Below are 5000 nucleotides of genomic sequence, written 5' to 3'. Positions count from 1 at the left end.
TGGAAACGAGACGCCTCGGGAGTGCGAGAGATCGATCGAACGACCGACGCTCCATCCTCCCTGAGCGCGCGACAAGCGCGCGCCTTCACTTTCGTTACGCCTTTCAGTTTAAACATAACTCAATGACTCGCACACATGCTAGACTCCTTGGTCCGTGTTTCAAGACGGGTCCTGCGAGTGCCCGAAACTGAATCATCGCAGACTGAGACGCGCACGGTCCGAGACTGCACGGCGGCGACAACAGACGCGCCGCACCGATGTCCGCACAACGGCAGGACCTCGATAATACGACGTTATCTTGCGTCGGGCCGGACGCGCTTTTGTTTAAAATGCGCGTGCGCGATTCGTGTCTTCTACCGTCCGACGGCCGGTCGGCAAAACCGTCACGGTCCAAACGCCTTACCCTTTGACAGGTAAAGACGATTGGGCTCCCGAACGGCGCTTAGACCGACATCGAACGGGTCGCGATGCATTACTAAGAGAGAAGTGCACGCCGTCCGCGAACGTCGACGCTGCCGGCCCGTGAAGCCCGCTATCCCCTTTGACAGGGACGGACGCCTCATCAGAGCGTGGCAGCGTACGCCGCGGATTGACGATGAATCTCTCCGTTCGTTCATTCGAGTTTCGCAGGTTTACCCCTGAACGGTTTCACGTACTCTTGAACTCTCTCTTCAAAGTTCTTTTCAACTTTCCCTCACGGTACTTGTTCGCTATCGGTCTCGCGGTAATATTTAGCCTTAGATGGAGTTTACCACCCACTTAGGGCTGCACTCTCAAGCAACCCGACTCTTAGGAGTGTCCCTCTCGCCGCCGCCCTCCGTCGCTACGGGCCTGGCACCCTCTACGGGAAAACGGCCCCGTTCAAGACGAACTTGGACAGGAGTATCGACGACGAGAAAGCGGAACCTCCCGAACACCACATCTCCCGCGTTCGATACGACCGCGGGATTCAGTGCTGGGCTCGTTCCTGTTCGCTCGCCGCTACTAAGGAAATCCTTGTTAGTTTCTTTTCCTCCGCTTACTAATATGCTTAAATTCGGCGGGTGATCCTCCCTGATCTGAGGCCAACGATAAAAATCGAGGCAGACGCGATATCCGTCAGCTCAACGACGCTCCGCTGCCGTGTTTTCACACACAGCAACGTCGCATCGATGCGCTCTTCGGACGTCGTGTCCGCCTACATTATATAAATATAATATGCACACTCACACGCACGCACACACATGCGAAAACACGCACACGTCGACACAAATATATTATATATTATATATATACATAACACGAAACGGGGTTTATTACGTCACCGTGTGCGAAGACGCGCATGCCCTCTGTCGATTTTTTACGTCGAAGAGTCGCGCGTCCCCGGGACGCCCCCGATCGTATATATATACTTACATACGTAGGTATATATCGTATATATATAACGTGTATATAACATATATACGCGTATCGATGCGATCGGTTTCCGCTCGTATGGTGGTGTAATATGTGTCTGAGAGGTTATATTTAAACGGACCCATATAAATACACATTGCGTGAATATGTATAAAATAAGAGAACCGTCAATTGTTCGCTATATATATAGTGAACAGTGTGATTTTTATATTTTAACAGCCGGCCCTCAGACAGGAGTGGTCCTGGATATTTCTCCACGGACCGCAATGTGCGTTCGAAATGTCGATGTTCAAATGTGTCCTGCAGTTCACACTATGACGCGCAGTTAACTGCGTTCTTCATCGACCCGCGAGCCAAGTGATCCACCGTCCAGGGTAATTGTTTTACATATTTTGATATATGTATGTATTTATAAAAAAAAATAAAAATAAAAAAAAAATATCTTAGAAGGCGAACGTACACGCGAAGGGAGCGCGCGCGCGCGCGTTATACACACACGCGCGCGCGCCACCACGACGACGACATAGCGTTCGCACTTTCTAATACCGGTGTGTATTTTTCTGTTTATTTTTGTATAGCGCCCACCATTATCGGACCGGAACTGGGAGATGACACAACAACCGGATTAGTGTCACACAACTCCCTCTTTTGTCGCCCCGTTTGGTGTGCCCCGATGGGCGCTCTCTCTTTTGTGGATTATTATTCGTAATATATGAGTAATACGTAATACGTTAATGATCCTTCCGCAGGTTCCCCTACGGAAACCTTGTTACGACTTTTACTTCCTCTAAATGATCAAGTTTGGTCAACTTCCCAGCGACGCCGACGGCCGTTAAGCCACCGCGTGTCGGTCCGAAGACCTCACTAAATCATTCAATCGGTAGTAGCGACGGGCGGTGTGTACAAAGGGCAGGGACGTAATCAACGCGAGCTTATGACTCGCGCTTACTAGGAATTCCTCGTTTATGGGGGATAATTGCAAACCCCAATCCCCAGCACGAAGGAGTTTCAACGGGTTGCCCGGGCCTCTAGGCCAGGGAGAACATGCTGATTCCTTCAGTGTAGCGCGCGTGCGGCCCAGGACATCTAAGGGCATCACAGACCTGTTATTGCTCAATCTCGTGCGGCTCGAAGCCGCCGGTCCCTCTAAGAAGAATTTTAATACGTCGCCAGTGAGTTGCGCGACCGAAGCCACGCACACATAAATGACGACGCCTATTTAGCAGGCTAGAGTCTCGTTCGTTACCGGAATTAACCAGACAAATCGCTCCACCAACTAAGAACGGCCATGCACCACCACCCACCGAATCAAGAAAGAGCTGTTAATCTGTCAATCCTTCCGGTGTCCGGGCCTGGTGAGATTTCCCGTGTTGAGTCAAATTAAGCCGCAGGCTCCACTCCTGGTGGTGCCCTTCCGTCAATTCCTTTAAGTTTCAGCTTTGCAACCATACTCCCCCCGGAGTCCAAAATCTTTGGTTTCCCGGAAGCTGCCCGCCGAGCCATAGTAGTAACGTCGGCGGATCGCTAGATGACATATTTACGGTTAGAACTAGGGCGGTATCTAATCGCCTTCGAACCTCTAACTTTCGTTCTTGATTGATGAAAACACCTTTGGCAAATGCTTTCGCTGATGTTCGTCTTGCGACGATCCAAGAATTTCACCTCTAACGTCGCAATACGAATGCCCCCAGTTATCCCTATTAATCATTACCTCGGAGTTCTGAAAACCAACAAAATAGAACCGAGATCATATTCTATTATTCCATGCACGAAATATTCAAGCACAATTTTGAGCCCGCTTTGAGCACTCTAATTTGTTCAAAGTAAAATTGTCGGCCCATCTCGACACTCACCGAAGAGCACCGCGATAGGATTTTGATATTGAACCGCCGTATTACCGACGGCTCACCGACGATATGCTCCGCAGACGTGTCAGTATCACCGCGGATGCGGTGCACCGACAGCGCGGCGCACAAATGCAACTACGAGCTTTTTAACCGCAACAATTTTAGTATACGCTATTGGAGCTGGAGTTACCGCGGCTGCTGGCACCAGACTTGCCCTCCAATTGTTCCTCGTTAAAATATTTAAAGTGTACTCATTCCGATTACGAGGCCTCGTAAGAGTCCCGTATCGTTATTTTTCGTCACTACCTCCCCGTGCCGGGAGTGGGTAATTTGCGCGCCTGCTGCCTTCCTTGGATGTGGTAGCCGTTTCTCAGGCTCCCTCTCCGGAATCGAACCCTGATTCCCCGTTACCCGTGACAACCATGGTAGTCGCAGAAACTACCATCGAAAGTTGATAAGGCAGACATTTGAAAGATGCGTCGCCGGTGCTGGACCATGCGATCGGCAAAAGTTATCCAGATTCATCAAAATTAACGACTTCGGACGCGAGGCCCTCCGTCGATTGGTTTTGATCTAATAAAAGCACTCATCCCATCACTGGTCAGAGTTCTGATTGCATGTATTAGCTCTAGAATTACCACAGTTATCCAAGTAACCGAGGTAAGATCTAAGGAACCAAAACTGATATATTGAGCCATTCGCGGTATCGCCTTAATACGGCTTGCACTGAGACATGCATGGCTTAATCTTTGAGACAAGCATATAACTACTGGCAGGATCAACCAGGGAGCTGACACAAACACGCCGCATACAACGCGCACAACACGCACAACTCGACGATGCGAAAACGTTAAACGTTTAAACGCATCGATGGTTTTTGCTGTTTTGCTTGCTGCCTGCCTGCTTGCTGCAGTCAGTCGGTGGTCATTTTTCTTCTTCTCTACACTACACTACTACACTACACAATACACTACTACTGTGTGGTGTGTGTGGTGCGGTGCTAGTGAACGGACAAAAAGCGCGTTCGATTCATGTGAATGTTCAACAACGAGACATTTTCGATACTTCACACTGTGTAAATAAATTTGATTCTCTCTTTATCGAGGAAAAAATATCGACATCAGTCCGGTTTCGGAGAGATCGAAAATACCTTTTTATAAATGCTACTACCACTACTAATACTACTACTGCTACTACTAACTACACACTACTACTGATCTATATAAAATAGAATCAAAAGTAATATATATGTAATATAATAATAATATAATAATGATAGTTGGAAAAAAAAATACACCGTCCCTCGGAAGTCGCCGCAGCGGCAATGAGCGACTGTTCGATCTCTCCGGTGGAGGAGACCGAACAAGCTCAACGCGACACACGCGACGACACGAGGCGACGAGAATTCACGGGTCGATCTGGTGCGTTAACGACGCTGCGAAATCTACACGCGCGCCGAACACAAATCGCCACTTCTTTTATAACAGACTCTATTATAAACGTCCTGCCGCATTCATAAACGGGAACGTAGTCTGACACAGTTTATGCGTATGTGGTGATATTTCGTTGTGTGGTGTGTGTCGTCGTCGTCGTCGTCGCGTGTTTTTGCTGTGTAAAAATATTAAAACAACAAACACAACACTACTATTTTTATAAATAAAAAATAGTTGCGCGTTTATTTTTTAATACTCTATACACTACACACAAACTCTACAAATTTTACTTTGTAAAAATCAAACGACAACAGACACACCCCGA

General features: G+C 48.2%; 3 non-coding genes across 3 annotated transcripts in view; all 3 read right to left on the bottom strand.

The window, feature by feature from the left end:
- Positions 1 to 1067, bottom strand: part of LOC123722775 — a 3972-nt gene extending 2905 nt beyond the window's left edge. Inside the window, exon 1 of the ribosomal RNA XR_006756584.1 lies at positions 1 to 1067. This exon is cut by the window's left edge and continues 2905 nt beyond it. This is a non-coding gene — a ribosomal RNA (large subunit ribosomal RNA).
- Positions 1068 to 1615: 548 nt separating this feature from the next.
- On the bottom strand, positions 1616 to 1772 carry LOC123722779. Its single transcript, XR_006756588.1, has one exon. It is a non-coding gene; the product is annotated as a 5.8S ribosomal RNA (ribosomal RNA).
- Positions 1773 to 2127: 355 nt separating this feature from the next.
- LOC123722837 lies at positions 2128 to 4031 on the bottom strand. Its single transcript, XR_006756641.1, has one exon. It is a non-coding gene; the product is annotated as a small subunit ribosomal RNA (ribosomal RNA).
- Positions 4032 to 5000: the final 969 nt, after the last annotated feature.

Source organism: Papilio machaon, chromosome 29 (genome assembly GCF_912999745.1).
Source record: "Papilio machaon chromosome 29, ilPapMach1.1, whole genome shotgun sequence".
In the NCBI taxonomy this organism is placed as follows: Eukaryota; Metazoa; Arthropoda; class Insecta; order Lepidoptera; family Papilionidae; genus Papilio; species Papilio machaon.
This window is presented reverse-complemented; position numbering and strand designations above follow the sequence as displayed.